Source organism: Caretta caretta, chromosome 12 (genome assembly GCF_965140235.1).
Source record: "Caretta caretta isolate rCarCar2 chromosome 12, rCarCar1.hap1, whole genome shotgun sequence".
NCBI classification, from domain to species: Eukaryota; Metazoa; Chordata; order Testudines; family Cheloniidae; genus Caretta; species Caretta caretta.
Window position 1 is genome coordinate 22,444,474 of NC_134217.1, and position 19,523 is coordinate 22,463,996.

Below are 19,523 nucleotides of genomic sequence, written 5' to 3' on the forward strand. Positions count from 1 at the left end.
AATAGTCCCCAAACTTTTTATGTCACCTCCCCACTTACCAGTAATGTAATCTGTCCACATCCCACCCAGGAGCTGGGGCCAAGGCTGGGGCCAGAGCTGCAGATGGGGCCACAGCCAGGGCCTTGGCTGCGGGTCAGAGCTGGGGGCACAGCAGGGCTCGGTTGCGCTCACTCCCTGGCCCCCATGAGGGCTGGCCTGGGCCCTGCCACCCCCCCAAAAATTCCTCCGTGCCCCCCATGGGGGGTGCACCCTGCAGTTTGGGGACCACTGCTCTAGACTCTCTGCCCAGAGAGTGTGATTGGGTGGGCAACTATTGTCATGTCACAGAAAACAATTTTACATATAAGAAAAATGTATTTTTACTGGCTTGCCATTGTTACAGATGGAGAGATCTGACATCCCTAGCCCTAGAGAGGGAAAACTAATGGCTGGGCTAGTGAAAAAAGGGAAGGCTATAGGGGCAGGAAGAGTGTGGCTAGAACCAGATCCCCTCCCCTCAAGAAGAGCAGCCATAAGGCATGGAAGGAAGACTGCTCTAAGCACTTGTTGCCCAAATGCTACATCAGTTGATGTAGTCAGATCCATGCTGGCTGCTGTATATCAAGTGGACAGGACTTGAAGGCGGGAACTCCTAAGTTGTAATGCTGGCTCTGACATCAAAGTCCAGCGTGGCCTTGGGCCGACACTTAACCTCTGCCTCAGCTTCCCCATCTGTGAAACGGGGGATGATACTTATTTATTTTAAAGGGGTGTTGTGACTGGAATGAATTTGTTAACATTTGTGAAGTACACTTAAGACAAAATGCCATCTTTAAGGACAGCAGGCACGTTCGTGGGTAACTAACACTATAGACACAACAAGTATTATTGATGAGAATGAGTTTGGGGAAATAAATATTTTATCCTGCCAAGCCCCTCTCCTGATTTTGCCAGTGAAGTTGAGGGGAAGGACAACAGCCCTGTCCTCTCCATTTTTGAATAGACTTGCCTATCTAGATGTGTTGACTGGCTTTTCAGAGCCCTTCTTCTCTCTCCATCTGTTCCCACCTGGTTTGTGAGGCACACATGCACACATATCTTATGTCTTGGAGTAAAAAGTGGAAAAGAGTTCCCATGCCTAGATCTGAACACCATAAATTACTTTCAAGGTACCATAACGATTCCCTGAACATATGTACAGAGTTTTTAGCAAATGTTTTCATGAACACTTAATATAGTAACTGACCCCTTCCTGACCCCCTGCCCTTGAAGGCATTGTGTATTTCATGGTGAATTTTCGTGTACTTTTCGAAAACTGGTGACATCCATGCACACCACAGACTCAAAGGCAAGATCTGAAGGCACTTTCAGTCTTAGGCCAGAGGCTCCAGCATGTGGTTCTCAGCATTCAGTCAGACTGATAGTAATGAAATGCTCATTATTAAGGCAAAAAAGAGTGAAAATTCGAAAATGTAGTCTCAAGAGTTGTGTGAAACTTGAATGTTTTTGCTCACCTGGGTTCCTATCCCCCTGAGTTTGTTTGAACAAACCTCAAAACACTGCCAAAAACATCAAGTTTCTCCTAAGTTCATTACAAAAGTTCTATACGATCCAGATATTCTTCGAAGCAGTGGTCCACTGCTCAGAATAGGAGGGTGTCAGTAAAATGTTGCCCCATGGGATTAATCGAATGTATCATTGGGTGATGCCACATCTTTCTCTGCTCCCATCCCCTTTCAAAGAAGGCAATAAAGTCTTTTGTTTGTTGGTGTCTCAGGTTTGGGCTTATCCCGCAACTTGGATCTTATGTGGTATCAAGTGGTTTCATTGGAGCTCTTCTGAGTTGCCACAAGTTCTCACTCTCTGCTCAATAGCTTTTCCTGTAAGGATGAAAGGATAGAAACCCTTCAATCCCCCACCAATTGTCACCCATCTGGATAAACCTGATATGTTCCCACACTCTATTTTCCAGTGGCCGGATCTACAACACTGCATTTCACCTCTCTGCTACAGTACTCCTATCCTGTTAAACATGGGGCAGCTTTTTTGTGCTGTGAGCCCTTCAAAAATGGCCAGTGCTTTTTCTGGACTTCCCCACACTAATCATTCCCCTGCTCATTTCCAATGTTAGGACATAAGTGCATCTTTAAAGACAGTCATGGAATACTCCAAGAGGCCCTTCTTGTATGGTTGAGTACTGCAGACTTTTAGAGGCCCTCTGGCCAGCAGGGCTTTGGTACTCTCCTCCATTTCACCTTTGTGGTAGTTCTGGACACTTTCCCTTGGCTCTCACACATAGCCAAGCAGCTGTCTTTTGGAGCCTCATCATCAGCTGCTTCACCATTTGCACTCAGGCGAAACGTTTAGCCTCATACTCAGGCTCCTTGCTTGATGCTGCGCATACCTCTCTTCCTGCCCCGTTGTTGCCACTGGATCATCACCCCACACCTTTTTTCAGTGACTATTACAGCCCAGACAGGCAGCTTTGCCTGGCTTTTTCCACATGCCTCCAGGGCTGCCCAGAGGGTGAGGGGAAAGGGGCAGTTTGTCCTGAGCCCCTCACTTGAGAGGTCCACCAGACTGAGTGCCTTGGGACTTGGCATGCAGGTTCATAGCACTACTCAGTTTGGCCTGGCTGCCCCTCCACTGCAATGCCTGGAGAGGGGAGATAGGCCCAACCCCATGGGACAAGAGCCACCGCTGAAGGGTGAGTGTGGCTTGCTCTCCTAGGGACCTCCCCTCAGTGATAGTTTTTTTGGAAGGGTGGGGGACCTCAATTTCGAAATTTTGCCCCAGGCTTCTAGAAACCTCTCTGCAGCCCTGCGTGCCTCCATTGGCTCCCTTGCTCAACTTCTTCTGCAGTTCACTTACACCACTTCTACTGCTTCCTGCTCTGAGGAGGTGTTTCTTCTCCTCTATGATCCTAGCCTTTCTCAGACCTGAGGCATCCATCCACTTACTGCTGCTTCTCCTTCTTCAGCCTCCCCAACCATCCACTCCTTGGCAGTTATTGGCTTCTGGCGTTCTTATGCGCCTCAATTTCCTGCTTCCTTGACTCATAAGCACACTTCAGATTAACCCGTAAAAAGGTGGGTAAAGGGTGGTAGCCCTTCTTTTGTCTGGATCCTGTATTATCAGGAAGATCCCAGGGTATTTGCCTAGAACGTGAAGTCACCTAGCTCCCTGCTCCACTCCTTGGAAGACTTGTCATTCAGCCCTGTCCTCAGGCTGATCTAGGATGGAGTGGGCGTGTCACTTAGTAAAGAGATGCTCATACTTGCAGGTAAGGAAGTCGCCACAACACAGAGATCAATGTATAAGCTAAACATGACCATATGCCAGAATTTTTCCCCCTCATAAATAAGACCCTTGTTTACCAAATGTTCAATTTTGGTTATGTCACTATAAAAATCAAGCAGCTGGTAATTCAGGCTTGATTAGCAGGTCTCCAGTTTTGATTAGTAAATTACTGTAGTAATCAAGGTTAATTCTCATTGCAGAGCTCTGCCATAGATTTTATCTCTTGCAGAGAAATGGATTTCCTATTCTGGAGCAGGAATATTTCAATAAAAACTAAGAGTGCAGAAATAAAAAGTATCCAAAAGTGTTGGCAACCAGAGCAGCAGTTTTGTTTAAATATGAAATGGTTAATTTCCTAGCAATGGAAAGCCAAGCTGCTATTTAAAATAATATTTTGACCATAAGATATGCCTGGGTTGCATGGATAATTCCCTTTACCTACTGTTTTCTGTTCCTTAAGGGAGATGCTCACACCGAGCTCTTGTCTTTTAATGTTTCCCTGGATACCATGTCTTTCATTAAAAAATGTATTTATATCATATTCAGAAAGAAGCCTAAGGAATGATTATTAGTAAAAAGACAACCAATGTCAATCCAATCCTTACCAAGCCAGCAAAAATGACTAGGGGAAGTTAGAATTCTATGGGGAGTGATACATATTATTAACACAGTAGATCTCCCAAATCAGTTATATTTTGTTTGTTTTCTTTGTCCTTTAAAAATGATTCTTTATCTAAATTCAATGTGTCTAATTGTAAGAGTCAGTAAGAAACACAGAATTTACTTAAACATGCTTCAGATCAGCTGTTCTCCTGAATCAATTATTGTGCCCACTTATCAATTTTTAGTATGTACACAGGACTATAGGAATTGGCAGACTGGATCTGGCCCAATGGTCCTTCCGAGCCAATGTCTTGTCTTTGATAGTGGCAAGCACCAAATGCTTCAGAAGAAGTTTCTTCCTAATGCTGGGATGTTGATCTGAAGGAGGGGGTGCTTATATCCTTTACCCATTTTTCTATTATCTAATGTAACTGTGGATATTTAACATTTGACCTTGCCTTCATGGATGGAGGAGCTTCATCTAAGGAACCAGCTAGATCTTGGCAGAAAATGGAAACTAGCTTGAATTATACATCCTTAGTTAAGGTTAAGCCATGGCCAAAGTTTAGTAAATGTTAGGAGAAATTAGGTGCATGTACATACCAGGTGTACAGGGTGTCTCAAGGACCTGCCTCACTCATTAATAATTAGGGGGACTCTAAGCTTTGCATTTGAAAAGGGAAAACACATTTTCAGAGAGAGAGAGCATTTTGGGTAACGATTAAAACTCTAGGAAAAGTACCTGTGATTCCTGCAGCGTTCCTTCCAGTCCATCTGGTAACTGCTAGATAGGTTTCACCAGTCCAAAGGTGGAGACCATTACAGCTTAAGCTTTGCATTATTAGGGAACTTGTACAAAATCCTGGCCCCTCTCCAGTAGTGCAGCAGCTCCTCAAATCTGGCAGATTTTCATCCATTTCTTTTGTGCATGTTCTTCTCTGTCCTTTGGCGATGCCTTGCTTGCCCTTTGCAATTCTCAGAAGTAAATGAGAGGAAGCCTGCAGCTGTCCACCTTCAAGAAACAGTAAAGGAAAACAGTGGCCTCCCTAACCACCCTCTCCACCTCCCCCAGTAATGATGGAAACAGACTGACAGATTTTTCACAGGCTGCATTCTTCATCAAACAAATTGTTTCTCAAAGGCCTATGTGAATTGCTGCTGGAGGCTAGGGGATATGACTCTGATATTCTGCATATGGGTATGTCCACGTCTGAAGCCATTTAAAACACTTCTGTGCTGAGATAGAAGTACTCAGCTGAAAATGGGGCAGGATCCTGGTGCTTTTGTGCTGCTTCATTGGTGCAAAACAGCCTGAAAGCTGGCTTTACCAGCTATCTGGGGATCCCCTGGCCAAGAAGAATCCCTGAGGTGGCACAGAGCTGGCTTTTCTGGCTGTATACCACCCTCTCCCCAGCCTATGGGGGTATCAAAGCCATGGCTGGGGAGAAAGGAGGCCTGGCCAGAGTTGCTGCAATCCTGTTGATCCCTGGCAGAGGAACAGTTCCTTAGAGAAGCCCTGAAGCTGCTTCAGGTTATACCAAATGCATTAATTTTGCCCTTATATAAATCTGCATCATGTCATTCAATACTTTTAATTTGGGATGATCCATACATTGTGTGTTGGCTGTTTTGAATCAAGACCGCAGGTCAGTTCTAAAAAAATTTACTCAAGCTCAACCCCCAGTTAATCCACAGTGGATTGCAGGATGTGGCAGAAATGTATGCACACGAATTATAAAGGAGTTTGCCTTCCACACAGTAACTGTTGTTATTTATTTCTATCACAGTGGCACCAGAGGCCCCTGCTGTGCACTGTCCAAACACATAACAAAAAATGTTCTGTGCCCCAAGTAGTCTTCAATCTAAGTACAAGCCAAGAGACAGCAGGTGGATACAACAAACAGATTGGGAAAGGGGCAGAAATGGCAAGTTAACCCAGAGACCATTATGATCTCCAAACAGTCACTACACAATAGTTGGCTAATCACTGTTGAGTTTTTTGTAGGCATCATGGCAGAGGTGAGTTTTAAGAAGGGATTAGAAGAAAGAGGAATGTGGTGGCTTTGCAGCTCCTCCCATGAAAGAGAAGCACCATAAGCATGAAAGTGTTTGATGCAAAATTCAATAAATGGACAATGAAGTTTGTTGTCACTGAGGGCACAAAGATGGGGGTTGTCATCTCAATAGCACTCAGTAGGGAAAGAGGGGATAGAAAAAAGCTATCTTAAAAGTAAACGCCAGTATTTTGTGTTTGATGCAGTGGGGAAAGAGAAGCCAGCTGAGGGATGCACAGAGGGGAATGAAATGGCTGAAGTCATGAGCCAGAAAATTTTCCTTTGCAGCAGTGTTTTGAATGGATAGAAGTGAGCAAGGTGGCATTTGTCAAAACCAGAAGAGAAGGTTGCAATAGACAAGACACAAGATGATGCAAGCCTGCATGGTGGATGGAAAGGCCATATCTTATAGAGATTGTATAAGAAGCATCAGTAAGATTTAGACACAGCTCAATGTGTAGCTCTAGAAAGAGTGGGGTGGTGGTGGTGGTAATTAAAGGAATAATACATCCATTTTAAGAAACTCACATAGTGTTTGCACTTAAATGTGTCTGTTTGGAAAGATTCTACTGGTTTGAGAGATGGTTTGTACTTAAAAAACCATCACTGGAGCCGCTTATAGGTTACAAAACAAAATAAACTTTTTAAGTCTGAGTGCCGTATATGTTCTTCTGGAAAAATACAGATTTTTAAAAAAACAGATTTTTAAAAAATCTTGCCCTTATTTAAATTACATGATGTACAACTCATGACAGGATTTAGGACCTGCTTTTCAAAACGTTAAGCACACAATTCCAATTATTGCATACCTAAATTAGATATTTGAATAAACAAATGCAAATACATGCATCACTGGTAATTCTGGCATATATACACCCAATTTTTGTGCACAGTTGTGGCAATTGTGTGAGAGAAAATTAGATGAGGACTTGCTCATGCATTTTTGCATGCCCAATGGCATGGCTAACCTTTTTAACATTAGTCCCTTAGTATGAACATTTACACTACATACAGTAACTGGAAAGCACAGGACCCATACTGCATAACAACCTATACAATACAAATATGTTTAGGGGTATCTAAATTACTGCCAGAGCTCTGACCTTGACTGGAAATGATCATAAAGTGAAGAATACTTGGAAGTGGACCATGCTGTAGATCAAAATGCTTGTATATTCATCACTTAGATTAAGACCCAGCCAGGATTTTGTTGTCTAATAAAGACTGTAAATTAAATAGAAAACAGGCTGAGAAAGAGAGGGCCTGGCTGCTTTTTTAAATGCTTTCAGGACAGGATGTCTGTGCTGCTTTAATTGTTCAGAGTTTCACTTTCTGCCATGGGAGTTGCAAATGTGCAAGCCTTCTCATAATGCCGCAATATAAACCTCCATTTAAAATTGATGGGTCCCCTTTCAATGAAATTTTATTTTCCAGGCACTTTTGTGATGTGATCTTTTATGAGCAGCACAAATGAATACTGTGGAGATGTAAATGGGGAGCATTAAAATGGTTACTTTAGAAAAAAAGGACAAAACTTTTTCCAAGTTTCCTTTTCTTAATTGAACTGATACATATATTTTAGTTATTTTAATAATGAAGTAACTCTTTATTTCCCTGCCAGTCAGCATTTCTTTCAGGAATATCCTTAAACACACATGATCTTGTCCTCAGCAAATAAAAAATAATGGAAATTCAGACCTATTTCTGGAAATCAGTTTGGTTAAATTAACCTTTCTTCTGTGTCTGACTCCTACCTGCTGTTTTTTTCTTCCTCAGTCAATCCACCCATGTCCGTGACACACTCTGTCTCCAATCTACATGTGTGACCCACGCACTCCAAAGTCCAGGCACATAACTCACTTTTCATATGGCCATGGCCACTTGTAGTCCTGGGCTGGAAATATCACAGGCCTGATGTACCCACAAGACTCCTTTTGAAACCAAATTTAGAATGAGAAATGGGCTTGGCTCGGTGGAGATGGTCTGTGGTTCTGGCTGGGAAAGCTAAGCTGGTTTGAAATGGAAGAAAGGCCTTAGATCAGTATTGGGGGCATTGAGGGTTTGTGAGCCTACACAGGCAGGTGGTGGTTGGAGGACAGTGAGTCATGGATTGTGGGGGTCATGCAGAATAGGGTGGATGGAAAGGTAAAAATGGGAAAAGTTGTATGGTTCTGGTGGCAGGGGGCAATCTTCACTGGTTTGGTTAAGCTTTTCATGTGCTCTTGATGTTTATTTATACAGAATCAAGTTTCCAACCCCCTTGCTAAGATGCAGACTTTTCAGGATGGTGATGCAAGGAGCAGTACAATTCTCAAAGGTGGATAAGGCATTTAATTATTAGGAAGTCATTATATTGTTTGACAAAGACATCCCTTCTGGGAATGGCATTTCCACAGAGGAAAGATAGATTAGGTTCTGCCTTATATTACAGAACAGTGAGGCCTTCTGAATAATGCACCCAAATAACCCTTTTCCTATTCACCCTCCGCATAAACCTTTTACTAGCCCCTCTTAATACTAATGGGGGGCAGATTCTGCTCTTAGTTATGTTGGTGTAAACCCAGAGTAAGAGCACTGAAATCAATGGGGTACTTTGTATTTATATCTGGGAGCAGAAATTTGGTCCATTGTCACTAGTTCCAAAATATTATTTTTTGGTAAGAAAATGAAGTCACTCTTGAGTTATCCCTGACTATTTTCCCTGGCTATTTTTCACTGCTCCGTTTCTTTGTCTCCTTCCTTCTCACGTATTTCTCTGCCATATCCGGTGCTTTCCTCACTCTGCTCTTTCCCTGAGTCCCACCAATTACTTATTGTTCCTTTTTGTGTCAGTAAGGAGGTCTTCAGCTGGCATTAATACAAAAGAATCAACTCAGGATTATATCCACATGTAGCACTATCCGGAGAACCACACCTCAAACTCTTGGTTACTCAGACTGATTGTGCACCATGCTATGTATTCATTGCTTAAACAGGATTAAATAGGAGAAAGATATAACATTGTTTTCTGAGGCTGACATGACTATTTTTACAAATTCCTACAAACGGAATAGAGAGCAGTTAAATTATGTGCCCTAATTTAGTCGCCATTGAGAAGCTGTTACTGTAACAAACTGCAGCAAGACTTTTAAATCAGGTCTGTGGAACAAAGCATCATCCCTGCTTTGTCACTTCTGCATTAGTGACTGCAGTTGATGTCACTTTCACAAAACAAAATTATAACCAAAATGGCTATTTCAGGTCAAAGTGCTGCAAAGAGTATATAGATACATTTCCATCAATAAATCTGCCCTCTTCCTGCCCTGACACAGGCATTCAACCCTTGGTGATTGACGTTTTTACCACTAAATTATACTATGTCTGCCTCAAGAAGAAATGTCTCCATTACAAAATTAGCTAACCATCAACATAACATAAAATAACTTGAACATGGTGTCATTTCACAAGAATATTGATTCTTACAGACTTACTGGATTAAATCCTGGTTTCCCATAAAAGAAGTAGCCATTACGTCTTTGGTAGACAGAAAAATATATAATGTAGAAAAATATATATTGGAGTATTTAAATTTGATTGCTGAGAGCAAATGAGCAAAATATTGTCCTGTAACAACACCAAATAAAGGGCAAAAACAGTGCAACCTTTAAATGAGTCCGACAATAAGATTAAGCTAATTTTTCTGCCATTTTATTTAACTCTGGAAGGTAGCATTTTCTAGCAATTAGAGAAGAGGCTTGGAAGTCGGAATTCCTGGGTATACTACTCACTTTGACATTGATTTGCTTCATGCTCTTGTGCATGTCAGTTAACTGTGCCTCAGTTTCCTCACCTTTAAAGCCGTTATAATTCCTCCTACTTCACAGGGGCGCTGTGAGCTTTAATTAATTAATGTCTGTTAAGTGTTTGGGGTGCTCAGGTGAGCAGTGTGATGTAAGTGCAAAGTATTAGCATCATATGAAGTTGTGGGTCCTCCTTACATCAACAACTATCGGAAGCAAAACTTACTAGCTCACAGATTCAAGTTCTAACTAACGTTTATTCATTTTTAGAGTTGCCCTTTATTTATCCATTGCAGTAATAGCCGGTTAAACTAATTCTGGGCACAACTCCACTGATCTTAATGGAATTACATGAGGTTTAATTTGACACAGTTCTTTGCCACCTCTTTTTCACTGCCGGGATCTCACAAAGGTTGGATATGCTGCCTCTGTGTCTACAAGCCATTGATGGTACACTGCAAAACCATTTATGTCGGCTGGGTTTCAGGAGTCCTTCAAATGCTGAACAAAGAAGTGCTGAAACTAAACAAGAACTGATGTCAATTTAGCTTCCATGCACACTGTATTGAGTCACACACTCTAATCTGTTAGGAACTAATAGTGTTTCTGGGGGGGAGGGATGTTTGCAAGATTTCCCACTTTTTTAACAAATGTCCCAACTCTGGAGTATTTGCATGAATATTCTTCTTAAACTAAAAGCGTTTAGAAATCAGATGGGCCCCGCACTTCCAGGGAGACCAGTATGGGGTGGAAGTGGGATTGTCAGGGCTGGGGGGACATGCCCTTCCCACTGAATCTGCCATTATGGCGACAAATCTCTGCGTAGGAGATAAGAGTAGTAGCTGTGATAGAAATGCAGAGGCTTTTGTGTTTAGGGGTGGACAGTTCCCCCCTTTCTCCTTCCTTGGGCTGTCTGTGTGTGTGTGTGTGTGTGCGTGAGAGAGAGAGAGAGAGAGAGAGAGAGAGAGAGGCAATTTCACCTGGGGAGTATAAGAAAATATACTGAAGAATAGTCCATTGCTATTCATTCCTGCTTATCAAGGCTTGGAGAGGACAATGTTGGTAGTCTCTGCCCATTCAATCCTTTTTTGTTGGCACATTACTATTTTATCATTTTGATCTTCCTGCAGATAAAAGACACCAGGAGAAGATTCATGAATGAGAGCCGTTATTTATTGACACAGGATTTTTGAACATTTCCCCGCCCCTCCCAATTCACGAACCACGTTTCTGTATTTGAAATGCAGTTCATAAATCATTTGGTGCCAGCAGAAATGAATAATTATGAGTCTATTTCCATAAAATGGACTCATCCTGCCAGTTGCGGAGAATCCTTTAAGGCAGAACAATGGCAGCAAATGGGATTTTTACTGGCAGTGCAGGAAATAATCTTTTGTTTATAAATTAATTATAACACTTTTTCCTGGGTTTTAGTGCCATTTTAGGGACCCCAGAGACCATTGAACCAAATCATTTTGAATCATTTGAATCATTTTTGTTTGTTTGTTTTTAAACAAATAGTATTGCCCATATCGAGGAGAGAGATTTTCAGCAGGGTTAAGAGTCAAACAAACTTCCAAGGGAGAAGAATGTGTTTTGATTTTGTTTTCATTATTAGAGAGGTTTGAGTGAACATATGCTTCCCTTTGGATCTGTGTATGTTCATTTCCACCCTCCCCACATTTCAGACTGAGTTTTAGGTTCAATTGAACCTAAAATCTCAAACTGAAATTCCCACATTTCCCCTGGATTCATGTCAAAACCAGGAGTTTCATGTGATTTTGATGCAAAACTTTTGTCGGGCAGAGGTTTGTTCAAAAGATGCGTGATCCTGAATGCATATTTTCGTAAAACTGATCAGAGATTAGAAGCTGAAGGAAGATTTAATGTGTGAGCACACATGTGGTGCGTGTTTTAATATGGTGAAATGTTGGGCCCAATTCTCCTCTCCCTTACACTGGTTTTACACCATCTACTTGAGTGAAGTTCCTCCTGATTTACATCAGTATGAGAGGAGAATCAGGTCCATTATATTTAGGTTTCAGGACCTGATTCCTGTCTTATTTATACTTGTTTAAATCAGGAGTAATATCCTGAAGGAAATGGATTTGTGGCAACATAAATCTAGGGTCAGTGAGATCAGTATTATGGGTGAAATCCTGGCCCCTTTGAAGTCAGTGGCAAAAGTCCCATTAACTTCAGTGGAGCAGGATTTCATCCCAGACGTGAAGATAAAGTCAGGCAAAAGGGTGTCAGTGGTGAAATGCAGGTGGGCATTGTAAAGCTTTGTCTTGGATAGGGGTTTGAAGAGGAAGATTGAGTCTGCATGATGCACAGGATTCGGGGTGGGAGCTCAAGAGCTGCATGAGAGAAGGCATAGTTTCAATCACCAGAAAAGGTTACCTGTAGAGCGTCAGGGTACATGGAGTTGCCAGAGCACAAGGCATGAGCAGAGGTGAAGGAGAAGATAAGATATGAAAAATAAAAGGAGAAAGCCATGCACAGTTTTGCAGAGGAGGATGAAGAATTTGAGGAGGAAGGAGACTGAAAGACAGTGTAGAGTTCTTGGAGGCAAGTGCTCCAGATGCAGAAGTGATTGTACCCAAGCCTCAAGTGACATATTTAGGGAACAAATTGTGGAGTGGATCATTTTGAACACCTCATGGTTTTTGAATGGGGAAGGGCAAACTTTCAGAGATTTGGGTGTGGAATGGTTGGAACTTAAAATAGGGAATGGATAATAAAAGTTTGGCTTCTTCAGACTAATTTCCACAACACATAGTAGAGGAATCCTTCTGAGGCCTAAACCTCTGTAATGTTTTAATTTTTTTCTCACTAAAATTGAAGGTGGTCTCGCTAAGAAATGTGTTTCAAACTGGGGAACCTGTTTTGGCAGTTAAGTATAAATTTGATGTGGCAATGTTCAAACATTTAATGGACTTACTCTTTTAAAAATAAGTGGACAAGCTAAAAAGCTGGGTGGACTACTTTCCTAAGTTACACAGCTCTCAAACATTCTCAAACCGACAAAGGAAGTGAAAGAAATAGATGGACCATTTACACTAAAGCTGGACTCATTTTAATTCAATACTTTGAAAAGAGCAAAGAACTTATAAGAGTGAAGCATCAGTGGAAAAACCATGGAAAAAATATCTTCAGTAGTTTATTTAGTTTATAAAGTACAACACCAGTGTTGAAAATTATGACTGGGATCTAATGCAATTGGCAAGCTTTAAAGGGTAACTGTTGTAGTTAGGTATTTCATTCATCACTCACCTTGGAAATTGGGGAACATTAGCAATAAGAAGCGTCAGTCATGATCCAGGCCCCACAAAATCCTGAGATTTTTAATAAAACAAGAAATATGGCGTTCTTTTTATTTATTTTCTGGACTTTTGAGTCTTTAGGGACACACTTGAGGACACATTTGCAAGCTTTTCCCTGCAATGATGAGAGCTAGAAACTTCCAATTTTCATTAAAAGAAAGTGATTGTCATGTCTTCAGGAGCTGGGGATTTAAGTAAAACACCACATATTACTAGACTCATGATAGAGTTGGAAACACTGCATACACATGACAGGCAGGCAAGCAAGCAAGACTGTGCAATCTATGTCAGTAGAAGAGAAGGAAGTCTGAGTACTGGTACAATACATCTGACACACCAAAAGGTTTTGAAATATCCACTACCCCTAAATTTATAAAATTCAAAAAATACATATTAAAATGCTTATTAAAAACACAAGTAAGCACCTACCTGATATTTAAGTTAGAGTCAGTGTGGTAAATTAGGCTCTGTTAATATGCCAATAAACATATATCAAAACCAAAAAAAACAAATGCCCTACATTGCTTATCAGATGCATTAAAATATATAGGTGTATACAAATAGTCACAAGCCAGCATCAACATTATAAGAAAAAATAAACCAAGTAGGCTATCACTTCCTTGGACATAGAAACATTGCATTCACATGCACACCTCTCCTCCTAAACCATCTTACAGAATCAGGTCCCTGAGATCTTTTGATACATGCATTTAAATCAGACTGTCTGTTGTCCTGCATGTTGTGCAGTCATTTACACCAGTGCAAAGTGGTTCTGTTTTACTCTCAGCTTGCACTAGCATAAATGACCGCACAGGAGGGTGGCCAACAAAGAATTAGGCCTACGGTGCATAGATTTTTGTAATTTTTGGGGAGCAAACTATCTATAAAACAATAAAACTTAAATAAGCATCCCTCTGTTTTGCTTCCAGTCTCTCTTTTTCAGATGGCTACAACCACCATCTCTTCTGTCTTTGTCAGTGTTTCCCTTCCAATAACTTTTCTTCTCCACCTTTACTTCTCTCCATGTCTCTCTCTCCCCATCCCCTGATCCCACCCCTCTGCTCTCTGGGGCCTTGAGGAGTAGAGCAGATCCTGCACTGTATTCTCAGGAAGTGTTTGTGGGACAGGAAGCTGCAACAGCTGGTAGGCAGGGAGTGGGGAGAGGAGGAGGTGGTCCTCCTTGGTACCTGCTTTTCTCTAATTCTCCTCTCCTAGTTGCAGAGAGGGATCCCAGAAACCAACAGGGTATTTTTGGTAGGGGAGAGGTAGAAGCGACCAAGCAGGCTGGGCTGCTACATTGTTCCCTGAATAGGATGTGGTACAGGAAGGACAGCAGGCCCTCAGCTGCGGGACTCCTCTTCACAGGCTGGGATGCCCACCCTGCTCTTGTGAATAATATAGAAGTTCAATCTGGGGCCTCCAACCCCCTTTGGGAGAACAAGCCTGGCCTCCTGGGCACCTTCTCTCTGCTCTTCCTAGGGGAGAGGTAGAAAAAGCAGAAACAGAAGCTCAGAGGAACATCAGCAAGGATGGACTCTTTGGAGGACTTAGCTATGGAGCTCTGCAGAGAGATGGGGTTGACCTGAATTAATTTTACTGGGAGCAGGCGGGGCAGAGATCCTCCATTTCTCCTCCAACCTATTCTTCCCCCTCCACCAACCCACGCAAGGTCTCTCTACCCAAACCCCACTCTTCCCCATCTTGATACGAAACTCTTTCTTTCCTACCCCTTCACCCTCCTCCCTTCAACCCCAAGCACTCACTATCTCCCCCCTTGCACTCCATTACTTTCCATGTCAGCCCCAGCACCATTCCCTTTTGGGACATGTTTCCCCCTGTCATGCCCCCACAGGGTCCCTGCTAGGGTGCTCGCTCTAGGAAGCAGCGGGGGGGGGGGGGGGGGGACAGAGTGGAGGCAGCTACTTGCTGTAGGAAAGCAGCAGCTCAGCACTCCAGCTGGCGAGAGACCAAAACAGCAGCACACAGTTTTTAAAGTCTGTTCTGTATGGCGGGTCTAGCCTAACAGCGCCTGAGGAAGAGATGACTTCTTCTGCCTTCCCCCAAGCAATGGGAAGATGGGGGATGTTTGTGATGGGTTGTACCCCTTGGGAAGCCACCTGATGCGCTGAGATACCACTGAGTCTACCTGTTCTTCCAGCATGGGCCCCCTTTAACCTGTCTTGCTGAGCCAGGCTCTTAAAGCCTCCTTTAACACACACACACACAGGCAGGGCCACACCCAGCTGCAGATCAGCTCTGAGAAGACTCAGCTTAAGGGACTTCCTCCAGGACTTAGATGCCCACCTCCATTAGAGTACAGACCCAAAGATATATTATGAAATTTACCCCTTCCCTCAATGAGGAGAGAGGTATGCACAATTCTTGCCTCCCCACCCCTCAGTAAGAAATTACAGAAACTGGGTTTAATAATAAACAAAACCAATTGTATTAACTATAAAAGGCATATTTTAAGTGGTAAAAGGGGTAACAAACAGAACAAAGCAGATTATTAAGCAAATAAAGTCAAACACGCAAACTAAGCTAGTTTCACTAAAGAAATTGGTTACAAATAGTATTTCTCACCCTAGATATTGTTGCAGGCAGTTTGAAAAGTTTCTGTGGTTCAGAGTTCCTGTTATATTTCTTTTCAGACTGGACCCCTGTCTCAGTCTGGACTCCCCCCTTGCCTTCCCTTTTGCAGTCTTTCTTCTTGAGCAGACCAGCCATGGAGAGAAGGAATCCTGTTTGCCTTCCTTCCCACCCTTAAATAGGATTTACATAAGGTGGGAATCCTTTGTTTCCCAAACTTGACCCTCCTTCCCTCACAGTGGAAAGTTACAAGAAGTCAGGTGACAAGTATTCTGACTCTGTAGGATCACAGTGTCCATGAGTCAGTGGCAGTATGGAGTGTCCTCAGGAAGGCCAAGCTTTTTACAGTCGATTGCCCTCGCTGATGGGCCATCTGCCTTGTCTGGCTTTTCCATTGTAGTACCTCAAGTGTGAGCAGTGGGCGTCACTCAAAGTAACAGAGTTGAAATACAGATACATAGTCAATATTCCTAACTTCAGATACAGAAATGATACAGGCATACAAATTGGATAATTGCATTCAGTAACCTTTCCAATGATATCTCACATAAGTCATCTTGCATAAAGTATATCTCAGTTATGTTGTATTCATATCATAAGCATATTTTCATAGAGAATATGGAATGACATGTCACAATGTTTATGTCTGTAAAGGTGCAGAACTTGTCCCCTTAACATTAGTGACCACAAAATAGGATAGGAAACAGTTGCAAGGTTAGACCCCAAAAACTATGTAAGAAAAAGAAATATTGGTGATCTGATCAAGAAATTAGAACATTTGAAGACGGATATGACTCCAGAGCCAGAAGGGATGTGTCTATGGAATTAATTAGTCAATGTCTTCACAGTGCTTTGAAATAGATAAAGTGCTCCACAGTGGTTGACCTTAAACTTGCAAATTTTTCCTTAGATAAATAGATGAGGTTACATATTTAACACTTATATCTAGTAGTATAGGTATGCAATGCACTTTACATAGATATTTTAATATATACAAATAGGTATTTTAATACACACAAATCTGATAAAGGATTTTATAACTTGAGTCACATATTTACTTAAATGTATGTGATTACTGTAAGGATTACTGATATAACATTATACTTACCAATGGCAATGAATATTATCACTCCAGAATCCTGCAGAAGTTGGCAAAATAAACAATGCTTGTTACAATGAGAGATTATTACATGCTTCAGGCACCTAAGGACACACATTATGAGGCACTCATTTGACATCTGAGCTGTGTTTACAGCTAGACTGTATCAGTGCTATAGAAGCAAGAGTTGAAAGACAGACACACAAATTTCAAGATGAAGGTTGGGCTGATGAGCTCATCGGTGACCCAAGTTTCACTGGACAGTTATAGTGCAAGATAGATATCAGACCTTACATGGAGACCGATCTATTTGTACTCATTGTACAGTACTACCAATCAGAGCTACACATTTATCACATGGTTTATTAACCTAACAAAAAGATGTGAGCACCAGTCAAAGCATTGACTATACTGAATGATAATACCAAATCATCGTCATTAGGCAAAGTGAGTCAGAGCTGTTTGGTTATGTAACAGAGGCTCTGAGACTATAGGAAAGGCAGTATCATTTTGATCATCATAAAATACAGCATCAATTGTAACTAGTTAAATCCACACAATGCTTAATTGCTGAAGAAATACTGAGGGACTGCTACCCCTTGGTCTTTGTTTTCAACTGGATGTAGCAAGCTCACTTTGGAAATGTTAAAGAATTTGCATCTATCAGAAAATTTCTTACTGTAACCAGCTATTTTTGAGATTTTATTTAAGGCAGATAATGAATAAGACTAAATTGATGTCAGGCATGAAGTAATTTTAACCAGTACATTCAAAAATCTATAATACAAAATATTGGAAAATTATATGTAGGATAATCTAAACTAATGAGATGTTAAAATTCTATGGAACCTAGAAACTCTTCTATTCATTCTGTTCTTCTTTTTCTTTCAGCCTCACTGTGGGAGGCTCCATTTCCGATATCTTTATATATGATGTTCTCATTTCAAAATGCCACTGAACCTTCAAATGAACACCTGCCTATGAGCTTTGAATACAAAAATACTGAAACCAATATTTTTATATTTTAGTGTATTTGGCCATATTATGGAGTGAAAGAATTTTGGTATTTAGTCTAGGTCTTATTTCAAAAGAAAGAAAAAGATGATTCTCAAAATGAAAACAATAGTTTAGTACAGTACAATACTGACAGCACCGGATAATTTTTGAATGGCATATTCTAAAATATTGAGGCACTGTCTGAAAAGCTGAGAAATGAAAATCTCTTTGGAAAGTGAAATCGAGAGAAAAATTAAAATTCTTACAACACTCGAGGCAGCAGCTTCCTCCTTCGGAGGAGAAGTTGTCTTCCCCTTGGAATTGCTCTTAAGCTGCTCTCAGAAAGAAAGACAACATGAAACAAGTGAATCAATATTTGTTATTCTATATGTATTATTAACAACCTGGCACCCAATCCCTCAGTTAGTATGTATATAATATGAATTAAAGGTTTTGAGGAAACTGCATCACGAGTGGACATTACCATAAAACAGCCAAGAACAGCCACTGGTAGAGTGGTAAAAGCTAATTAACTTCAGTACCTTAATGCAAAGCCTGGGAAAACCTTTTTTTTCTTTTTTTAAGGGGGAGGTAGAGATTTCTTAACTGCTGACAAGCTATTTTTCATAGACTGTCCACCGTTAAACAGCTATACAAGTAAAATTAAAAATGACTATTTAGATAGCACCCGTTAAATGGCATGTCTGATAGAAGATTGCATATCTGCTGCTGAGAAGCAAGTTTCAAGTCAAAATTCTCTTTCATTTTTTGAAAATTACCTGTAACAATTCTTGGATTTTTTCGAACAGGTCTCCCTCTGCTGCCTCGATATATGGCTATTGAAGTCAACTAGGCTTACTTACAGTCTTCTGCCTCTCCTCAGAGGAGAAGTTGTCTTCCCCTTGGAATTGCTCTTAAGCTGCTCTCATAAAGTTGCTCTCCTTAATGTTACCTTTGCTTTTTATTTCAGGGGAAAGAGGTATCTTATTTCTACCAATGACCCATTTAAATTGTAGCTGCCCCAGGTCTTTGGTTCACTTTACTGTGCTCAGGGATGTGCAAACAAGTTTGGGAGTTTATTTTGCTATTTATTTTCTTTCTAATTAAGATTTTCACAAGTAATCAGTTGGTCAGTGTTCCACTTCACTTCAGAATATTGTCTCTTATTGATGATGGATGCCACAGATGTGAAACTGGTGGTTTTCAGTTGCTGTAACTACGCATAAGAATTAGCAGACAGCGCTGGTTGGCTTCATAGTTCGTGCTGGTGCTTGGGGTGGACTTCCTGTGTGCATTTCTTCTTGAAGCTTTTACTGGCTTCTGATTGCCATCTCAATATAGCAAGATGCTGGCTATATACCTCTTTGAAAGCTATCATGATTCAATTTGTTTCTGCCTTTCATCTTTACCCCAGGATTGCTGCTTGAACACACTCGCTTTACCTGGAGTGCATGCAGATAATAAATGCTTAGACTGTGCTCATATCCCAGCTCACTATTGACAATATCTTTTGTAATCACTCCTTTGTGCCTGGCTAATTATGTAATGTACATAACTCTGAATTGAAAAGATACATATTGGATCCTGAAGGTACACATGCAGCTCTTCCCTTCATACACACACTTTGGAGGGTGCAAAACTTAGCTCTCCTCATATCCAGCTCTGTCACGCACCTCAAAGTAATCAAGATCTGTCCTCATATCACAGGCACATCTTTACGAAGCAGTCCCAGCTGCTGCCTCCACCATTTAGTGTAATTACACCTACTACCAGAGTGTAGGCACATAATTCCCATTGG